This window comes from Lissotriton vulgaris, chromosome 11, assembly GCF_964263255.1.
Source record: "Lissotriton vulgaris chromosome 11, aLisVul1.2, whole genome shotgun sequence".
NCBI classification, from domain to species: Eukaryota; Metazoa; Chordata; class Amphibia; order Caudata; family Salamandridae; genus Lissotriton; species Lissotriton vulgaris.
The window spans coordinates 176,252,868-176,275,919 of record NC_141699.1 but is presented as its reverse complement, the minus strand read 5'-3'; the positions used below and the strand labels follow the sequence as shown (position 1 = coordinate 176,275,919).

The 23,052-nt window shown below is 49.3% G+C and overlaps 1 protein-coding gene across 1 annotated transcript in view; it reads left to right on the top strand.

The window, feature by feature from the left end:
• The window catches only part of HECTD4 (HECT domain E3 ubiquitin protein ligase 4), a 2,691,195-nt gene that overhangs the window by 1,405,523 nt on the left and 1,262,620 nt on the right, over nt 1–23,052 (top strand). The window lies entirely within an intron of this gene.

Genomic DNA, 23,052 nt, shown 5'->3' with positions numbered 1-23,052 from the left:
AATCTATCACTAACTAATGTCTCTTACAGATATATCGTTACACAAGTAGTAACTTGTGCTTCGGGGGGCTCCAGACCTTGGCCCGGTTATCGGCTGGCAAGAAGAGCACGGGGGAGAGGAGGTACGCATGAGGCCTGCCCTGCCGCTGCTGCTGTGATAGAGGGGGTCTTCGTCCCGCATCTCGGCGGGCTACGGTCCAACAAGGCACTGAGGTGAGGAGAGTGGAGACAGTCGACAGACTCCACTTTTTTGTTAAGCGCAAACAATCACCCGTAAGGGTCTCTAGGCGCTGGGGGCCGTGGCGAAGATTAAGCAAGCTATTGCCCAGAGTCACAAGGTGCTGGCTAATCTACTGCCTGCACCGGGGATCGAACCGTGATCCCCAGATTCCGGAGTCAGTCGCCCTGGCCGCGGCGCCACACCTCTTCCCTTCCCCAGAAGAGCTGGGTGGCTCGGTCCGCGACTCGGCGGACGGCGTGGGAGCGGCTTAGTGGCCGGAGCGGCGGCTTGTGGGACCCATGGTGGCCTAGAATAGTTACAGCCTGGACCCGTCGCACACGACAGGGGGGTGCTGTCCGGCCCTTCCCCAGTGATTGCTGGTCGGTGCCTGGTGCTAGAGGCTGCGTCAGACCTGGGACGGCTCTTGGGGATGTGCTAGTGGCAGGGATCCGTCCCCCCTTTCTGTGAGTGGCAGTCCTCGGCTCTGTCCACGGGGAGCACCACGACCCTTACACTCCCCAGCGATGGCGACCACCAGACTAAAGAAAGACAAAGCTGGGAAGGACGGGATGTCAAAGGGGGTGACGCAGCCTGCATCGCCAGTCACTGACCAGTCCCCACGACGGGGTGAGAATGAAGAACCCACAACTAAGGCCTTCATGATTGAACTTTTTGCGGCCATCAAGGAGGACATATCGGAGCTGCGCTCCCAGCTAGCATCTGACCTGCGCGAAGTGCGGAGGGATGTAGATGGCGTGGGGGAGCGTGTCGCAACACTGGAGGAGCACGACGTAGGACATCCATCGCCTTCAGCAAGACGTGATTCGTCTGACGGAGGAGAACCTAGACCTACAAGCTCATACCGAAGACTTGGCGAATAGGTCCCGCTGTAATAACTTTAGGATACGTGCAGTGCCGTGGAAAGGAGAGGGGTCAGACCTGAGGGAGTATGTGGAAGCGCTCTTCAAGCATATCCTAAATGAGGAAGACCTGCATGCCATAAGGGTGGACCGAGTGCATCGAGTTGGCCTACCACGGGGTCCCAAAGCCCCTCCCCCGGATATCTTGGTGTGCGTACATGACTTTCAGCTGAAGGAGCGGATCCTTCATAAGGCGCGCGACTTCAATCCCTTGCAATTCCGGGATCATTGCCCCTTGTTATTTCAGGATCTGGCAGCTTCTACACTCATGAAACGGCGGGAATTTAGGCCTGTCACCACTCACCTACGAGAGCACAGTGTGCCCTACTCCTGGGGGCATCCGTTCCGGCTCATCTTCTGATGGCAGAATAAGTTGGTCCAGGTACGATCCTTGGAGGTGGCCATAGACCTCTTGGATTTGGAGCGGCCGGACTCGTGGTCCGACAATAACAGCGCACCTAACAAACGACGGCGACGCTCTGAGGATTGGCAAAGAGTAGGCAAGCCGATGCCTACAAGGAGGCCCGACATGTCAGCAAGCTTGCAGGAGAGGGGTGCTGCGGTTGCTTACGTGGCCCTGGTGACTGACACTGCTCCGGACGACCGTGAGGCGGTCTCGTGAGGCCCGGAGAGGGTGGATTGCAGGCGCCAGAGGGGGCTGCCCCTGCGAGGTAACTCTTGTGCTCTATGTCATCGCTCGTGAAGAACTCCTGCATCACGATCTGGAGAACTACTGACTGGTACCATGTCCCTTCTCCTTTGGGACTTGTTTCACACAGTTTTTTGTATTATGTTTTTATTCTTGAGGTTTTGGTGGGGGCGGGATGGGGGGATGGGGGGTAGTGGTGGTAGCAGGGGATTGATCACTTATGACACAGAGCTGGTTGAGGGGTCCTCACACACATGGTGGGGGCCACGGGGGGAGCCTGGAGGGGAGATGGGTCACGCAAAGGGGGATGGATCTTACTGGGTTGGCGGCTCCATGACACCACTGGCAGTTGGGGTAGGATAAGGGGTGGGGAAGTCATCCACTCAATAGCTCAGTGTAGATGGTTGGGGGGACGGCCCCTGCAGAGCAGCATCGTAGGTCCTTTCGATGATGCCGCTAACTCTAGGGATGTGGAATGTTAACGGGCTGAATTCTCCCCAGAAGTGCCAAAAGATCTGGAAATATATCATTGACCACCAGTTGGATTTCGTGGGCCTTCAGGAGACCCACCTGACTAAGTCAGAAGACTCACGCTTTAAGCACAAACAGTTCCCTCTTATTTATAGGTCTTCGGCCTCCACTAAGCAGAGGGGAGTGGCCCTTATGTTCTGCTCGGCCTTGCACTTTCAGCCTATGGGAGTACAAAGTGATAAAGAGGGACGTTGGATCATGGTGAAGGGCCTCCTGCGGGGTAGACTATGCACCTTTGTCGTATTGTATGCACCTAACACTGGCCAGAATGGTTTCCTCCAAACTCTTTTGGGGAAGGTCATAGATTTTGCTGAAGGGCCATTGCTTGTCATGGGGGACTTCAACTTGGTCTGGCAGAAAGACCTAAATAGTACTCAGTCACAGAGATCTGACATGGGCTCGTTTTCCCCTGACTCGCAGCAGAAGATCTTGGATATGGGCCTTTTTGATGCGTGGCGGTCCCTGTACCCCCAATCTAGAGACTACACCTTTTACTCACACGTTCATCGCTCTTACTCCCGACTTGATCACTTCTTCCTGAGTCAATCTCTCCGAGGCGATCTTCGCGAGGCCAAGATTTTCCCATTGTCTGTGTCCGACCATAGCTTGCTTGCAGTGTGCCTTCATTGGGGAGTGAAGAGCAAGACTAGCCCTAGATGGTACTTCCCGGCATTCTTGGTTCGGGACAAAACCTCCTGTAACACTCTGAGGGGAGCTATAAATGAGTTTTTTGTACTTAATGGCTCGGGGGACACTTCAGTTTTCAACACCTGGGACGCCTTTAAAGCTTGTATTCGTGGGCAATGCCTGGCCCTGAATGCTGCTCTTAATAGACAGCGAGGTTGGGAAAGGGAGCAATTAGAGGAGGGACTCTCCACTTTAGAGAAAGCACACAAGGCGAACCCCTCCAGGCACGCATTGCGACAACTCACGGCAGTTAGAGGTAAGCTCCGGGCACATTACAACAACAGAGCAGAATATACTTTGCTAAAATTAAGGCGTCTTTCCTACTCCCAGGGCAACAAGGTAGGGAAGCATCTCGCCAGGCAGCTCCGGGACAAGAGGGAAAGGGAATACATTGGGGGGGATTCAGGACACTCGGGGGGTACTAACACACCAAGATGAGTCTAAGGCCAAGCTTTTCGGTTCCTTCTACAAGAATCTCTATTCGGGGGGGATTCTCTTGATGCTGCCGCGCAAAAAGAGCATCTGCAGACATTACCATTACCCCAGGTATCAGCGGAGTGGAATGAGACGCTCTCTGCTCCCTTCACCAGAGAAGACGAAATGGCGGCCATTAATGCCTTGAAACCCCATAAGGCCCCGGGGGGGTGGAAGGGTACACTGCCATTTTCTATAAGACCTTTGCCTCTGAACTCAGCCCATACTTAGTCCGATTGTTTAAATGCATGGTGGAAGAAGGCGAGACGTCAGGCACGATGGCTGAAGCCCTGATATATATCATACCCAAACCCCGGAAAGACCCCAGTAAGTGCGCCTCCTATAGGCCAATTGCCCTCCTGAATCTTAATGCAAAGCTCTATTCTTCCATCATTGCCCATCGGCTCGATGACCTAATGCCGGCACTCATACATCCGGACCAATCGGGGTTCATTAAGGGACGACAGACTCACGACAACACGAGGCGGGTGCTACACCTGTTTGAAAAGGCCAATAGGTTCAAAATCCCGACGGTTCTAGTGGGGCTTCTCCTCTAAGTTTTTTACAATAATTCGGGCGAATTACCTCTCCCCCAGGTCCAGAGTAGCGGTAAATGGGCATACGTTCTCCTTCTTTGAACACTCTCGGGGCACTAGGCATGGGTGTCCCCTTTTGCCTCAACTCTTTGCTCTAAGTATAGAATCTTTGGCACTGGCGGTGAGGACCTACCCCGATATCCGCGGCCTTCCCTTCACTGGGGAGACCCATAAGATCACTCTCTTCGCGGACGATGTCCTTCTCTCCCTCTTTGACCCGGCCCGCTCTCTTCCCCATGTGCCGGTGGACCTGGAGCGCTTTGAAGCGGTTGCGGGGTTTATGGTCAACTATGATAAATCCTACGTCCTTAACCTCACATTCCCCCGATCTGAAGTCCTCCGTCTCAAGTCGTTAACACACGTCCCGTGGACCAGTTCCTCTATTCTATATCTGGGGATCCACTTGACTCCCACGCTGGGGAAACTCTACTCTGCCAACTTCCCCACGCTCTTAGCCAAGATTCAGGCCGACTTGAACCGCTGTAAGCCAATGTTCATATCATGGCTGGGGAGGATTCATGCAGTTAAAATGTCCCTTCTTCCCAAGCTAATATACTTGTTCCAGGCCCTGCTCATTGAACTCGAGGGGGAATTTTTTCTATGATGATACGCTTTATTTGGCAAGGGGGTCGAGCACGCTTCTCCTTCGCCATCCTGCGCAGACCGAGGAAGGAGGGGGGCGTGGGGCTACCTGACATTCATCTGTATTATAAAGCGGCGCAACTTCGAGTGCTAGTAGAATCGTCACAACAAGAGTCAGAGAAACACTGGCTGCACATGGATCTGAGCGTGGCTGTGAGGACGATCTTGGACCCACATGTATGGAAGCCCAAGAGCAACAGGCCCAAAAATGCCTAAATCAGTACCCCCACTTGCACCACTTTGAAGGTTTGGGACTCCGTCTACAAGGATGATAGGTGGACTACATTTCCCTCCCCCTTTACGCCACTACACTTCAATCCAGCGTTGACTGAGGGCCCCTTTGATGCTTGGAAGGAAGGGGGCTGCCTGGCACTAACACACCTATTCCATAACTTTGACCCACTCGCCTTCGACAACTGTAAGAGCGACTATGGGGTTCAGGAGAGTGAACTTTATCAACATGCCCAATTACTCCACTGGGCACTGTCTCCTCAGATGAGAGATGCAGCTACATGACGCCTCACGAAGTTCGAAGCCTTTCTGACCAAAACCTCCTCCATGAAGGGTGCTATCACCTTTATATATGGGTTCCTACTTTCCACTGCGATTTCACCTAGGCCTCGATACATGTGCATGTGGGAGGAGGTCCTTCAACTGGACATTTCTGACACGGAGTGGACACACTTATGGTCAGACATAGCCAAGTTTAACCACTCCGTGGAACTTAGGGAGGCACACATGAAAACCATGATGGATTGGTACCTACATCCGGCCAAGCTGCGACAGATATTCCCTAACACTTCGGATAGATGGAAGCTATTGAGTTTGGAGAGGATGGCTGACATCTTCCTGGATGATTTTAAGAACTTTGAATTCCGCTGGGGCCCATTGTCTCTTTTCTCTCCAGCGGTTTGCCGTCCGCAGTGTGTCCTGCTAGCGTTGGAGCCCTTCACCTATTTCAACTGTGAACTTCCAACATTATCTGCCTTGACCTTTGTCCTCTGAAGTCACTACCACCACTGGGGAGGGGGGAGGGTTGTGGGGGGGAAGTGGGGGGCTTTTGTATTTTGTTGTTGTTAATGTGATTCCCTCACATCGCTCCTTCCATGACAATGCCTACCAGGGGCCTTGCACATGAAGCTTGCCGTTTGACCCAGCGTAAGGTGGCGGCTGTTAGTTTCTGTCTGGGGCACGTAGGTTTCAGCCGAACTGATGTGGGGGCATCTGCCCTGACTTTCACCGATTTCCCACTTACCTCACAGGCTGTTTGGTAATAATAATAATAATAATAATAATAAAACATTTATAAAGCGCCTGGCTGCACAAACTGTGTGTCCCTGCGCTGACTGTTAATATAATGCTGAAATCCAGATGAGCTGTGGTAATGGAGCTAAAAGAGGGATTAGATGTTAGGGAACAGATAAGTTTTTAGTTTTGTCCTAAATCTCAGTTCGGATGGCTCCATCCGCAGGTGGAGCGGGAGCGCATTCCAGTGTTTGGAGGCTAAATATCTAAAAGATTTTCCTCCCATTTTGGCTCTGGTGATTCGGGGAAGTTTGAATAGCATCATGCCAGATGATCTTAAATTCCGGGTCGGGCGATGTATAGTAAGGAGATTTTTTAAGTATTCGGGACCTTTGTCCTGAGCGATGCGGTGGGCATAGCAAAGGGTCTTAAACTTAATCCTCTCCTTAACTGGGAGCCAATGGAGTCTGGACAGGGCAGCTTTAGCAGAGGTTCTTCTTGGGAGTCCGAGCACCAGTCGTGCGACAGCGTTCTGCACGCATTGTAATTGGTGTGGGCCCTTCTGGCTGAGCCCAATCAGGAGGGCATTGCCATAGTCCAAATGGGGTGTTACCAGTGCATGGACTATGGTTTTTCTGGCTTTTAATATGCCAAAGCACCTTCCCATTACCTTGTTGACTTGGGTCTTGCCAGAGAGGTCGGAGTCCAGCATAACGCCTAAGTTTCTAACCGCCTCTACAGGGTTAGGCAATTTACCCAGCTCGCTAGGCCACCATGCATGGGACCACACAGAAGTGGCTCTCCCGACCACCAGTAGTTCGGTCTTATCGCCATTGAGACGGAGACAGTTGTTGTTCATCCAGGCCGCTACTGCCGACATACAGTCCGAGAAATTGGTGGCATATTCTCTTTGGTCAGGGGTTAGCTTAAACACCAACTGTGTGTCGTCAGCGTAGCTAACAATGCCCACCCCAAAGTCCTCTACAATGTGTGCCAGGGGTTACATGTAGATGTTAAATAACGTAGGGCTCAGGCTAGAGCCCTGTGGAACCCCATGGCTCACCTTCCGAGGAGAAGATCTGAAGGGTGGTCAGTGTAGCTGGAAACTTCTGTCGGTCAGAAAGGAGCATAGCCAAGCAAGTGCTGGGCCCATTACTCCTATGTCCGAGAGACGAGACAGCAGCGTTGAGTGCAGCACGGTGTCAAATGCTGCACTGAGGTCCAATAGGACCAACGCAGCTGTCTCGCCCTCGTCCACCATCTGCCGAATGCATTCAGTCGAATATAGAACTGCCGAATCAGTCGAGTAGCCTGATCTAAATCCTGACTGGGAGGGATGAAGGAGAGCTTCTTTCTCCAAAAACTCCATGAGTTGTTTATTAGCTACTTTTTCTATAATCTTAGCACAGAAAGGGAGAAGGGAGAGATTGGGCGAAGATTTTGGAACTGTGAAATATGAAAATTGGGCTTTTTCTTTAATGGCATGACTTGGGCAGTTTTCCATACTTCTGGAACATAGCAATCCTGGAGTGATAAAGTGATCATGTGACTAATATGATCAATTAATGTGCTTTCCATAACTCCCTTACACCGATCCGGTGGACATGCGTCGGTGGGGGAGCCGGACTGTATGCCGTTAATGATTTCCAACAAATCCTGTTTGTCAGGGGTTTTAAAACTGGTAAGTGGGGTTTTGTATGTTAGAGTGGATCTGGTGTCCGCGTTGGTGTTTATGGGAGTTATATTGCTTACAAAGGTGGCATGAATTCTATCCACCTTCTCTACGAAGAAGTCAGCAATTTGCTCACATATCTCAGCTGAGTATGTGTCTTGAGCATCTAGTCGTGAGGGAATTGTGAGTTCTTTATAGATACTAAACAATTCTCTCGTGGGATTGTTTGCTTGCTCAATTCTATTTTTATAATGGATACTTTTCTCTGCTCTGACCAGTTTCTAGGTCAATTTTGTAACTCGCTTTGAGTTCAGGTGCATAACTTTTTCTCCATCTTCGCTCCGTGGATTTACATTGAGCCTTTGCTGTTCTAAGTTTCTCCGAAAACCATGGAGCAGTTCTGGATTGTCTTGCTGGAGGTTTGGCTGTCCAAGGAGCAATCTTATCTAATGCTTTCGACATCCATAATTCATAGTTGTTCCAAACCTCCTGTAAGGTGTTACCTATTGTTGGGGGATGTTCTGATAAAATGCTATTAAAAAGTTCAGGAGTGAATTTTTTCCAATTACGGCGTTTCTGAGGGGGATGCTTTATGGATATAGTTCCTATAGGTTCTATTAGTATCTCAAATGGCACAATGCTGTGGTCAGACCAGATCAGTGGGATCGGGGGTAGGATCTTAATACCTTCCCAATTCGCAAAAATGGGGTCTAGAAGATGGCCCTGCTGGTATGTGGGGGTTGTAGAGAGAAGCTTTATATCTACAGAGTTTAATGCGGCAGCTACAAGTTGTGCCTCGCTTGAGTTAATATCTTCAAAATGAAGATTAAGGTCGCCTAAAATAATTAGTTTTTTATATCTAACTGCTAGCTGGGTTGCCGACTCAATGAGTTGGCTGCAGAAAGGCGCCGCGGTTCCCGGGGGTCGATATATCAGTAAACCAGTAATCGCATTTGTCGGTTCTATTTTTATTGTAAATATGCCACATTCACTGTTAGTTATGGAATATTTCATTAGAGTGCATTCTAGCCCTGATTTATAGATTAATGCTAGCCCTCCTCCACGTTGTTTTTGTCTGTCAATTCTCAGTAGGCTATAACTGGGGGGTATTGCACGCTGTCTATATCAGGAACTGCACCTTTTAGAGCGCTACTCTGTATGTTAAGGGTCTGGTTGAAGGTAGCTATGTCCGGCTTAACGTGCTGCGTTTGGGCTGATTTTAATGCTACCCCCTGCTTGGGACGATGTGCGGGACTGTCGCATTTTTTCCTCTGTGTTTAAAATATCAATAAACACACCTTTGAAAAAAGAAAAAATGTGTGTCCACATCAAGTAACCCACCTTCGTGGTAAAACTGTCCTAAGGGTGAAGATACGTTTCTGACTACTACTTTTCCCTCCTGTCCAGGCCCCAAATGGGTACCCGGACAGGGGGGTGGCATCATCTCTTAGGGAAGCCATATTTGCATACTAAAGGCGGTGGGCTCCTTGAAGCTCCCTGTCTTGGAATGCTAATTTACGTGTCATCCTGCTCTAGCGGGTTTAAAACACCCACTGCCGGAGCAGGCTTTGTTCCTGACCTCCTGAGAGCGTGGGCCTTCACCCCTGGGTGTCAGAAACTCATTTGTGGTGGTAGGCTGGTCAGCCAGCACTCTGGTAGTTGGTAGGTTTTCAGGAGGCACTTCTGAGGTTCCCTCTGGATACATGTATTAATAGATCCATCACTGGAATCAGTGAGGGTTTATTAATGCAAGATGTTTGATACAAAACCTCTTTGGTTTCAGTGAAGCCATCATGTAGCTGGGGAACTCTTGATTTACTTGTGTCCAGCACATCAGGGGTGTAACACAGGCCCCCACAGCCCCCGCGGTGCGGGGGGCCCTCACGCTCCAGGGGCCCCCTCACGCTCCAGGGGCCCCCTCACTGACTCTTAGCCTAAATTAGACAGTGTGCGCGCACGCCGAGGACTAAATTACAGGGGGGTATTAACAAAGGCCCCTCGCAGTGGGCCCCACGCTCGAGGGGGGGCCCTCACTCTCGGCAGAGGAAGACAGCAAACCAGGCCAGTAGTGCGTGCACGGCACGCCACGGAAGGTGAAGGGCCTTTATGTTTAACAATGATTAATAATTATATAGGCCGGCGTAGAATATTAACATAGGCCCCCACCGGGGGCCCCCACGCTCCAGGCAGGGCCCCCAGCCACTCACTCTCAGCTGCAGCAGAGGAAGACGCAGTAAGAGCAAGGCATGTTCTAACTAGATGATCTCCCCCCTGGGTTTGGTCTCCCCCTACATTAGAGGGGAACTCACAAATACAGCTACAAGCTAACTAGCTCAGCTCCCCCATCGGTTTGGTCTCCCTCTACGGGGCTTAGAAATACCGGTCTGCCTGAGCCTTTTTTAATTAATTAAAATGTTGGTGCGCACTGCACAGTACCCCAGGCGGGCCGGGTCTTCTTCATAATTAAAATGCTGCGTGGGAGTGGCGGCGCGCAGTTGCTATCTGCACGCCGCGGTGCTGCGGTCTTCAGGGTGGGGGCGGGATTGGTGACCAAGACCGCCAATTTTTTTATGCGCTTGCGCATTGTAATTAAAACTGCGCGTGATGTGAGTACTAGCTGTAGGGTGCGGCCGCCGTGGTAGTAGAAGAGTACTAGCGCCTGCCTTGTCCTGCCGGCTAGCCTCGCCCAGTCGCCCAGCCACAGTCTTCTGCTGCCCGCCCTGCTCGCCTTCAAAGCTGCAGGCCAGCCAGGCCTAAGGTGAACGAGTACGTCGTGTCCTGCCTGCTCAGGACTTGGAGGAATCGGATCTCTAATGATTAATATGAATGTTTGAAGCCGGCTATGCATTTTCAGGTATGGTGGTATAGATATAGCCACATTCAAACCTGTAAGCATTAGGGCAATTCTGAAGTCCAATGCAACTGCTAAATGTATTATTAAGATGTTTTAAATTGGGATTATGCTAGCCATTTGGATGTTCTATTTCTTTAGGAAACTTAGGTTCAGGGTAGACTGATTTTTGTTTTGACCGATCGGAGATATTGGCAGGAGCTCAGAAGAATCGCCGGATAAACCACTGTCCAGCAGACTACATGAGTTTAAAATGGACTCTATGAAACATCTGTTGTGCCGATGTCCAGTAGAAAGAGAATTTTTGGTGACGCAACTCTTTGATTGAGCTGGGATTAGGACTGCTTGAGGAGCTGTGCTTTTTCGATTTAATGAGTATTGAGATTGATATTGTATTTAGTTTTAATATACAATAATTTTTAGTCAAACTTGCTGTGATTATAGATGACTATTAGCATATGATTTTTGAATGGCTTTTAATGACTGAACAAATATATATTAGTTCATTACTACAGGGTACAGCCCTTATTGTGGGAGGCACTATGTTGTATTAGCTCCCTTTGGAATATTTTGAGGAGGGATTGTTGGGTGTCTTTGGGGTTTTCTTGTGGTGGTTGGAAATCTCCCAGGAAACTTGATTCCATTCGGAGGTGAGATGAGTGCCACAACAAAGAAACCATCAATAAAATATTTTGGTGCCGGGTGGAGGTTATGAGATGTTCAGCCACAATGGTTTAGGTGTTTGTATTCTCCAGAGTGAACTTTCATAACAAGAAATTTTAAGAGTTAATCAGTTTACATTTAAAGGGGCTCCTTCTGGATAGGGACAGTCCTAACATCAGTTTGTTCCTAATCTTGTGAGGTGGAGGGCGCATCCCATTCCTTGAATAAATATTCAAGGAGTCAAATATTGGCTTGGAGGATGTGCAGAAACCGATTTCTACTTGTGGGGTCTGGTTCACGCTATATAAAACTTTATAAATAAAAAAATAGAGAGGCGCAAAAGGGAGATGGCGGGAACCATCAAGGAAATATCCCTTAGCACTGGCAGGGCAGGGCTGGCTGGATGTCGATGAGATGGCGGGGGGCAACGAGTACCGGTAGTAGTGCTGAGCCTGAAACTCAAAGCAGTAGAGTAGATGGACCTGGGAGGGGCCAGCAAAGCTTCAATGTTTCCCCTCAAGTGCCAAAGCGATAAGAGGCCCCCAGCGCAAGGCCGCGAGCGTGGGTAGGAAACAGGGTGGGTCCCAGATAGCTGAGGGCCTTGCTGGTGCCGTCCGGTGCAATGAGTTGTGATGTGGAGACAGCATTAGAACAGCAGGGGCATCAGGAGACACCCTCGCCATTAGGGAGCAGCCTTATATTACGCTGGGTGCCAGAAGGTAATACTGTTGTATGATTAAAATCTTTACAATTGTATAAAAAAAAGAACACTAACACTGGTGAGCATAAGACCGATAAAAACCCATTAGGGAGCAGATAACGTCATCCTGTTTTGTAGTGATGAGATGCCTCAGGTTTCCAGGTCGCTTTGTGCCCATGGACTTTTTTTTGTGAGAATTAAATCATTGGTTCCGTTAGACTAAAACAAATCTTAACAGCCAGAACGACGTATGGTGGCAAGTAAAAGCCCTGAGGCTGAGCTGGAGACATGGTGTGTCCTGCTGACATGAAGTAATTAGAAGTCACTGGTGGAACGTGTATATTTTGCGGCTTTTGAATTAGACAAGTTGTAAGATTTGTTTTAAAAATTGTAGATTGTCGGTCCAAACTATAATTTACCCCATACAAATAAATAACAATCTAGGCACCTTCCTCTCTGTCCTCCATGTGTCTCCCTTTTTTGCTGCATTCCCTATCTTTCACCATTGCCCTGCCAATCCTCTTGGATTGTACCCCCTTTATGTACAGTGCTCCTTTGCTTTGTAGCTAGGTTTGTGCTTCATAAGTGTGCATCAAACACCTCCAATGTGTGAAAACGTATACAAGTTTTCGGCATCAATTGATTGTTTTAGGATATACAAAACACTTTGGAAACCCAGAAATACCTTTCCAAATCACTAAAATGTTTTTGAGACTGATTCCATATCGCAATTATGAATACAATGAAACAGGAGTTCCTTCTTAATTGTGATGCACAATCACATGTATCAGTGGTTTGTAACCTCAATTGTGGTCGATAACCATTTATCAGATATCCTCACTCACGCCAGTTGTGCTGGTATTTGATTCTCAAAGAGGAGTGTCTCTCATTTTGGTAAACAGGACTTCTCCCTTTAATGGAAGCTGTCTCTTAAAAATGTTTCTCCTTTTCGAAATGTAGCAGGAGGGACAGAGGTTGCCGTCTCTTGCAGGCCACCATATCTGCGTTTGCAGCTCATCACAGTGAGATGCAAATTACAAACAGCCTCATTTACGTTCATTAGAAAGGCCACTTTGCAACTAAATGGATAATTTACAATACCACATTTTTGAACACAAGTCGCATAGCATATTGCTTGGCTATTTGAAAACTAGTTGGTGTGGAATTGGCACTTTCAGGTTTGTGAACAGGTATTAGTACATTGGCCCCTTACTTCGTCTTTCTTTAAAGTTTATTATGGAAAGCTAAAGGATGAGCAGAGAGAGCACAATGCACCCAAACTTGTACTGCTGAGAATTCGGACCATAGAAGCACAGGCTGGGTGTCAAGTGGGCCCATGTCATCACGGGCTTCGCTGCCACCTGGCCCCCGTGTCAATGTGACACCTTCTGCCAGTCTTGGCTTTTAGGCTACCTCAGTATGCATTTTTACACTTGCAGGTTCACATGAGCTTAAAAATCCCACAGTAGAAACTGCTGTTGTCTGAAAAGCCAGCCCTGGCTGAGTTTGTCACTCATGCCCAGGGACCAGTGGTGTAAAGCAAAATGACTGGGCCGCCATGCAAACTGTATTGTGTGGCCCCTGACATTACAAACCGCCCTTCCAGGTTTCCCAGGTCCATTCATCACATTCATCACTAGCTGCTCCATTCCAGGATTTATCTTAATATTCTGGGTCTTGAAGTCTTGTTTATTTCATTATAACTCAACATGCATGGACCTGGGAGATTTGGCAGCTATACATTTAAATGTTGGAGGTTTCAAATCAAGATCTGCTAGATTTCTGGGTGGTAGGGCAAAGTGGCACATGGTGGGCAGCGCCGCTGGGGGGGGGGGGGGGGGGAGGGGGGGGGGCCTTCAAGTTTTGTTACGCCCCTGCAGCACATGTGCTTAAAATGACTTACCTGGTGACTTGTACTGGCAGTAATTGAACTGGTCAGCACAGGGGCATATCTGCTCATGCAGATATGTCCACACATGTAGTTTACCCTGGCTTAGGGCTGTAAGGCCTGTAAGGCCTGGTGTAGGGATGCCTGCTGTAGTGTCTGCAGACATGGTACACAGGGATGTGTACCATGTTGTATTTTCACTTTTGTCTGTACCACGACACACAGCCTGCAGTGGCAGGCTACATAATTTAAGTGAGGAGTCCCTTAGGGTGACACAGTGCATGCTGCAGCCCTTTGGGGACCCACTTTAGTTCCCCTGCCCTCAGAACCTGGGGTACCATTTATTAGGGACTTACAGGGGTGCCAAAGATATTGACAATTAGGGGAACAATTGTACAGTTTTAGGGAAAGATATCTGGCACTGGAGATCTGGATAGCAGGAACCCTGTGCACTTTCTGTCAAAATTGCATTGAATACAAGGCAAAAAATTTAGGGGACCTTGTCAAAAAGCTCCACTTTCCTACATCCACTTGCAACAACACTTACCTTGTGACCATACAACAGAAAAACGGAGATTAGTACAATAAGCACTACATGCGAAGCGTCTTTGAGTCTGGCCTAACTGATGCGAATGCAACAATTATAGTTCGCATTACTGCCACTATTCTATAACTTATTGCTACCACAAACACTAGAAGCTGGCCCTAAAGATATTCTATGAACATTACACATTACAACGTTAGATAGATGCTTTGATAGATGCTGTATATCGGACCTGCATACAGACTTGCTGCACTCTCGCCTTAGGGAGGGCTCCATCCAAAAATAATCCAAATTTAAGAAACAAAAGTGGTTCTTTAATGCAATCAATATAAATGTAAAAGCTTTAACTGATGAAGATAATTCCAGAAATGCACAACGATTAGTTAATTCCATTTGAAAGACTTATTCTCTTGTGTCTGTTCGTATAACAACAAAATCACACCCTCCGTACCGATACATATACTTGCAACGTGGATCTGAAGCGGTTAGGGGGGCATTTTTCAGCCCATCTCTACCTTTTGTGAGAGAGACGGTGTGCTTTTTTTAAAAAATGTTTTTATTAAACAGAACAAATAGGGCGATGGTACTTACAATCAAAATAATATGCATTGTGTGGATCATGAGAGCAAAGCAACCCTTTTCATCATTTAATTTACATATAAGGACTATACGTATTGACAAATCAGTATTATTAATCTTTACATGTCCAATCTGTGTCATTCTGAGGCACTTTCATCGTCTTCAAGGTTCGGAGGCTCACAAATAGTACCACAAAACTTATTCCAAGCCCCCCAAATTTTCTCCTCCTTCTTGGGGCACCCACGATGTATAAACACCGACTTCTCTGCAACCATCATTTCATCCATATCCTTGCACCACTTATGGAGGGTAGGTAGCGTTTCTGAGCCTCACAATAAGGCAATGTTACATTTTGCCACCATCATGCCTAACATTACCCAATCCTGTTGGCGGTGATTTAAGTCGTTTGGCTCCCATACTTTCAACAAACAACGACGAGGTTCTGGCACCAGAGAAACAGCTATAGTTTGGGAAAGTGTATGCATGACTGCCGTCCAATATGTCGCTATGTGTTTACAGTCCCAGATGGTATGATAGAATGTCCCCTCGTCTCCACAGTGTCGTAAGCAATAATTATGGGGGGCCGACCCTATTCTGAATAACGTTGCTCTAGTGTAATATATACGATGTAATATTTTAAGTTGAACCAGCTTGAACCTGGAGGGTATTGCTGTTTCCCGGGGGGACGCAAGGGCCTCTTGCCATTCAGACTCATCAAAGTCGCCCACGTCTCTGGACTAGTTCTGTCTTACTGTGGATGTCAAGTCTGGAAGGTTGTTGATCAATTTACGGTAGGTCAAAGAAGTGCCCCTATCTGGCATATATTCTGTCAGAAGCCTATCTTCTAGAGAAGAGGAGTCCTGTAGGTCAGTACCTGCAGGTTTGACCGACTGTGGTGCATGTCTGATTTGGAGGTACCTGAACTTCTCCTTCTGCTTCATTTCGTAATGTGTTTGAAGGTGGGAGAAATCTACCACCTTTCCTCCCTTCCAGAGGTCACCCACCACTGAGATGCCTATATTATCCCATTCCCGGAAACCTGTACTGTTACAAATGGAAGCCTAACCTGTAGGAGTCCCACAGCGGTGTCATTTGTGTGATCGTCCCGGAGCATTTAAGACGCCTATTCGCTTTATAACAAAATTGTACAGAATGTCCCGTGAGCCCGAGTAGGACTGAGGGCATGCGGCGGCCATACAGATTTCCCAGCAGCCCTTTGTCCTCCAAGCACTGTGTCAGCTAGGTATGCCGGTTCGGTCTGCGGGGCATGCAACCCGTAATGTATCTGTTTAAGATGGGCCGCCCAGTAGTATAACTGTTGCAGGGGTGATGGGGGAGAATGAAGGGCACGGAGACTGGACCGAGGTATATGGGGTTTTATTTTTATAAATGTCTTCTTTTTCCTTTTGTGAAGTTCGCTCTCTGGCTAATATGGCAGGATTGACTCCTCCTCCTGTTTTTGGCTGGGGTCTACTGCTCTCTCTTTCGGGGTCCAGCGCTTCCTTGGTTGCTCCACCGAAGTACATGCGTAAAAAATAAAAATGAGGACTAACATTAGGAAGGGTTCCTTAAGAAAGTATACCCATGGGGGAGCCCGGGATGTGTAAGGGTCACCGTAATTCGTGCACTTAAAAACGACTGGTGCTTCGTGAACTTCAGACACAAGGATAATCGGTTATTTACACTAAGGGCATAAAGCAGGACAACAGGCAGGCTCTCCGGGTATTACGCGGTGTCTCCCCTCTTCCCAAACCACCCAGTAACGCGCTGCTGTACCTGGTGGAGCCACACTCCCTGGTGAGTGTGGCTGGGTGGCTTGCGTTGACGGTGGCCTCCTGGCTTTCCCTTTTCCTCTGGCTGGGCCTCCTCTCCTTCTACCGCCTCCGCTCTTCGGGCTGACTCTTCTCCGTACTCCGGTACTTCTCTCCGCCTTCCAACGACCTGCTCGAATTCCTTGGGTGCTCGCTCGGTGACATCACACGCCGTTCTTTCCACTTCCTTGCTTTTCACCAATCCTGCAGTGTAGACGTCAGTCAGGGGTGTGGTTTTGTCCTGGGAACTCTCCCATTTAAAGGAACCTTCACCTTCCTCCTCGATGTTGTCTGGCCAGCTTGTCTTAGAGTCGGGTTGCCAGCTGTCCTGATGTGGGGAAAAAGAGGGAGGGGCAGCCACGTCAGAGACCCACCAGTCCACCACAGGGGTCCCTTCTTCCGATGGTAAGCTCTCCCCGCTACAATAACTCTACATTTGGAAGTGCTATTCACCCATCATACCAACTCTTTGTTAACTTAGCTTGCGCGATACGTGGTGGCCTCCCATCCCACAGGAGATTGGAAACAGTTGTAGCAATAGTTCTGAAATAAGAGTCAGGAACCAAAAATGGCGTATTCTCAAGGACATATAAAAAGCGCGGGAGCGCCATCATTTTATATAATGCCGCCTTACCCAAAAGTGTAAGAGGGAGAGTTCGCCATACCTTAATGTCTCTCTTAAACCGCTCTAGGTGGGGACTAAGATTTAAAGCATATAATTCGTTTGGATCTGATGTAATATAGATACCCAGGTATTTGAATGGTGTCCCAGTAGTTCGTAGGGGGCAACTCACGGGTAGAACCGGAGGAGGGCCGGTCAAGACATGGAGAATGGACTTGGACCAATTTATTCTGTACCCAGACACTCTACCAAACTTCTCACAGACGTTCAGCAATTCTAGAATGGATTTCTCGGGGGAGGTGAAGTATAGCAAGATGTCATCTGCGTATAGGGATATGCGGTCCTCCCACGTATTGGTCCAAGAAAGTCCTTTGATAGAGGGTTCCCATCTGATCCAGATTGCAAGTGGTTCCAGAATCAGTGCGAAAAGCAGCGGGGACAGCGGACATCCCTGTCGCGTACCTCGACCAAGTGGGAAGTCTCAAGAGATATGTTCATTGGCCGCAACATGTGTGCCAAGGGTTTGTTGTAAAGGAGGCGAATCCAGGCGCAGAATTTCGGACCGAAGCCCATGTGGCGGAGCACTGCAAACAAGTAAGGCCATTCCACGGTATCGAACGGCATAGTGGCGTCTAAGGAGAGAATGACTGTAGGCTCCTGAATATATGGTGTGCGTGCCAAGACCGCATAAAGCCTGCGTAAATTAAGTGCCGTGCTACGGTGCTGCATGAATCCAGACTGATCCGGATGTACTAAAGAGGAGAGGTGGGGGGTCAGCCGCAGCGCCAGTAGCTTGGCTAGGATCTTGGGTTCTGCGTTTATCAGGGAGATTGGGAGATAGGACACGCAGTCCGTTTCTGGTCTGCCAGGTTTTGTATCGCGACTATAGTGGCAAGGCGCTGGTCTCTCTGTAACTCTCCTGCTTCGAGACTATCAAGAAACATCTCTAGCAAGAAGGGAGCAGATGTCTGCGCTGTCCTTTTTTACAGTTCTAATGGGAGTTCATTAGGACCCAGCGCCTTACCAGACGCAAGGGAATAGGTTGCAGTCTGTAATTCTTCTATGGTGATGTCCGCCTCTAACAGGAGTGCTGCCTCAGGAGAGAGTTGAGGGATAGTCAAATCTTTAATTAAGTCCTATGCCTCCTCAGACGTGTAGGACGCCCGGGGAGCATACAGTTGCTCGTAATGATCGGCCAAGATGTCCACTATATCATCCGGTTTAGAGATCATGGAACCTGTGGGGGAGAGCAGCTGTGCTATGATCCTTTCTTATCCAGCCAGGCTAGCATCTTCCCCGCTTTGTCTCCCAGTTCATATATCCTATGCCTAGTTGCTTGGAGGTTAGCTATCGTATTTTCCTTTTGATATGTCACATACGCTTTTTGCTGAATCTGGACCTCAAGGGCGGTTTCAAGGGACGGGTGCGCCGCCTGTTCCATTATTGCAGTAGCTAGTTCCTCCTCAAGATTATCAAGCTCCGCCCGCTGCGCCCGTTTGTGACCTGTAATTGAGGTTATTGCTTGTCCACACAGGACCACCTTATAGGCCTCCCAGAGCGTGCTAGGGGAGTCTACCGAGCCAGCATTCTCTTGAAAGAAGTGTCTGGTAGTGACTGTGATGTGTTTCATAATAGGGCTTACATGCAGGAAACTGGCATGAATTGGGAACATACGCTTTCTAGAAGTCTGGTGATGTATGTATTTTAGCAGCAACGGAGAATGGTCCGATATGCCCCAAGGGCGAATAACTACCTACTCTAATCCCGGCAGGCCATCCGCCGATATTAGGAAATAATCAATGCGCGTGAGACCGTTTTGGACCCCGGAATAGAAAGTGTACTGCTTCTCGTGAGGGTGTTTGTACCTCCAACTATCCGTGAGTCCCATAGAATCTGTGAGACCAAGAAGACGTCGCCCACCCTGTACCCCTGATCTGGTAGGAAATCTGTCTAGTTGCAGCAGGTAGTGTTAGTAAGAATGCTGTGAGAGCAGAGGGGGCTTGAGCGTGAAGGGCCGGTGGGATATAAACAGAGACCAAATTAAATAATCGTCCTTCCCATTGACATGTCAGTGCTACGAAGCGACCTTCGCTTCTGTTGTATCACCAATGGGAAATTCTTCCTGATAAGTATCCCCGTACCTCTAGAGCCTGAGGAAAACCCTGCATGTGCAACCATTTGGTATCCCCATCTATCCATAGCCTTAACAGTCGAGCCCATTAGGTGCGTTTCTTGTAGTAGAGCCACCGCGGGGCCACAACACTTTAAATGCTGTAGCACCAAGCCTCTCTTCACTTTATCTCCTAACCCTCGGACATTCCAAGACAATATCGTTAAGGCTGTTTGGGGAGTCTTATACTCCTGTGAAACATGTTCAGCCATCAGACATATTAAAAATTGTCAAATATTCGAAGCCACATTTGCTACACCTAGATCCACCATGAAAGGAGAGTGTTGCCCCAATAACATTGCATAGAATCAACTCAAAAGAATTAAACTAAACATGTACTCCCTTACCCCAACTCCCACCCCCTGCCTCCTTGCCTAGCAAGCCTGTAACTGCCCGCCACCCCAACTCAGCAGAGTGCTTCGACCCACCCAGTAGTGCAATACTTGCTTATCGGGGGTAATGAGTTCATTAAGGCTCCAGCCCTTCTCAGACTCCAAGGCTTGCCTCAGTCCAAAGTCTCAGAAACAGCGCAGTCCCGAGAGTCCATATAGCCGCACAGTGCGACAGGGAATGCTGGTACTTCCTGGCTTGATCCGCAGCTCCTGGAATCCTGCTTCTCCGGATCTTCTTCCTCTTCCCGGTGGCGGCGAGAGCAATTTCCCCGCTCAGCGTGGCCCACCGGACGCCATCCTTTAAACCAGTCGTGAGCCGACTCAGGCGTATCAAAGAACCAGGTTCGGCTTCCAGCCACTACTCTAAGTTTTGCAGGGAAGAGCATAGAGTACGGTAGTTCCTTTTCTCAAAGCAGTTTCTTGACTTCAAAGAAACTTCGCCCGCGCCTCGAAACAGCTGCAGTGTAATCGGGGAAGAAGTTAACAGTAGAGTTCAAAATGCTTATTGGAGGTGAAATGCGCGCCGCTTGTAAAATTGCGTCTCTATCTCTGAAGTTGAAACGTCTGGCAAGTACTGGTCGAGGGGGCGCCCCCGGCTTCGGCCGTCCTCCTGGCACCCTGTGGGCACGCTCCACTGAGAAGAAATGAGAGAGTCCCTTAGGTTGTAGTTTAGATTTTATCAGCTCTTCAACATATAAATCCATCGCCTGGGGGCCTTCAGTTTCTGGAATACCAATAATTCTAACGTTGTTCCGTCTTGCACGCCCCTCCTGGTCATCAAGCTTGTCATTGAGTACTTTGTTCTCTTTTTCAAGGTGTGCGACCGCCAACTGCAGCTCTGAAGTATCCACAACCAAAGATTTTGCAACCACCTCCACCTCTCGCACCCTATCCGCCATTTTGTGGAGGTCCACACGCAGCAGGGAGACCTCAGTGGATATTGTGCCCACAGTGGTCTGGACGCTGGAAAGGGCCTACATGATGTCCTAGAGTGTGACTTTTGGGGTTCTGTCACCATCTGGAACCTTATGTTGTGAGGAGCGCCCCTCCGGTGCTGTAGGAGAGAGTTTGCCATAGGCGTATTTCTCCAGTTTTTGCTGTGTGGCCTGGTTTTTGGGACCCCTGCCCGCCATGGCTCGACGGATCAGGTTGATATCTGGTGCTCAGGTCTTTACACGGTATAAGGTGCAGGAGGGCTGTTTCAAAAGTGGTCAGAGGGCCGGGGGGGGGAATGAAGGAGCATGCAACGCCCTGCAAAGCCAACCGCCGGCGCAACAGAAGAATGGCAGCTCGGCCTTATCCCCTTCCCTGTAGGCAGGTGCAGGAGCAGGTGCGGCTCTGCTTGAGGATTTCGCTCAGCAGGACGCAGTGTGGCAGCAGGATCTGTCCCTTGCCAGTGCAGGTATGGCGCTCACTAGCGGGCTCCTGATCGTTATCTGCCCCCTAGTAGGCCAAGTTCAGCGACCCAGCACTCGTCAGGACCTCGGTGCCAGAGGTGGGGGAGGGCGCTACTCCACCGGGTCTGATCCCTGGTCAAAAACGGAGGACGTAGTTTGATCACAGCACCTCCCCTGGTGGTATGTCCAGTGCTGTGGGGGTACAAGGCAATGTAAGGCTGTTGGGGGCAGCGGTAATACAAATTGCGGCACTTACTGGCGCTTTTCGGCTGTGTGCGCGGTAGCCTCGGCCCGGTCCCCAAAGCGGCTCGTCTCCAGCGGGGAATGTGAATCAGGCGACCCCAGGCAATAGGATCATCGCCGATCGGAGGGCTCACAGTGAGGGATAGGACATAATGAGACCTCTGTAGACGCAATAAGTCTGGGCGGGTTCAGCTTCACGGGGTTATTCACGGATGACAGCCACACTCTTCACCACGCCGCAGCAGTCTCCAAGCCGGGCGCCAGCACTACAACAGTCCCCGGTCCGGCCGCCGCATGTAGGCTGCTCCTCTTCAGATGGCGATTCCAGCCGCAGGCGGTCACTGATTTTTACCGGAGTGTCTCCGGTCACCGCCGCTTGAGTTTGGACGTTAGCTCCAGCCGTTGGAGCACTGTAGGTGGCGGATAAGAGAGCGGATGGATGCGAAGGGCTAGATCATCCTCGGAGCCCAAAGACTAAGCGGCCATCTTAGTCGGCCGTAAGCCACGCCCCCGACGGTGTATTTTTTGCAATGTCTTGAGGGTTTAAACCCTGTGGATCTTCTGACAGCAGATGTCGATCACAGATCATCATACCATCGGTTTGTGGTGCCTGAAAGACCACCATGACTCAGAAGAGTGTGGTTCCTGTCAGCGTCTTTGGCCGAAGGCATTGAGAGAATGTCAATTGAAAATGTTGGTGGCATGACTATCTGTGTCACCGCTGCGTCGCCTCTCCTCGTGGAAATCCAGAGATCGGTCGAGGAGCAGTTTAGGTGAGGGACCATCTCTGTCTATGGAGGCTTCAAAGTGCAAAGGGTAGAAAGTGTTTGTTTCCGATTTCGCCTCCCAACCTTTGGTTGTGGAGCATTCCTGGGAGTCCATCTCGTGCCTCCCTAAATATCCTGGAGCTGGCGGGATTCTAGCCCAAATGCATGAATATTACCTGTCCCCACATAAATTCTTTGGGCCTCCGTTCTCCTGTGGTGCACTTTCTAGCCCCTAAGGATGTGAGAGGTGCCACGACTGGATCCTTGTTAGCTGTTTCGCCCTCGGTGACAGTTGGGGTGAATATAAGGTGTCAAAACCCTTTGGGAAATACTGTCCTGCCTCCCTTGGAGAAAAGTTGGCTCACTGACCTGGGTGAGGCTAGTGGACTTAAGTCCTCCCCAGTTTCAGATTTACTTTCTCCAACTGGTATGGCAAGAGTTGAGTTCCTCTAATGCTGTGGTATTAAGGAGGGACTCACATCTGAGTATACCCTTCCACGCTTATGGTGGACAAAACGATCCAGAAAGATTGGCTTGGTAGTCTGGTCTGCCCTGTTCCCATGATGCACTGGGCCAGGGACAGACTAATTTGCATGTAGCCAGGTTCTGAGCTGGGATGGTGCAGTGAGCTAAAAAACGGTGATGGATCAAGCCCTGATCTTTGGACTGGGTAAGAGTGGTCTGCTTAATTCAGACACTCTGTTCATCACCACCCCCTTTTCTGAATCGTGGTATTAAGGAGGGCAGCTGTTGTGTTTGATTACCAGCTTCCCTCAGTGAAATTATCCAC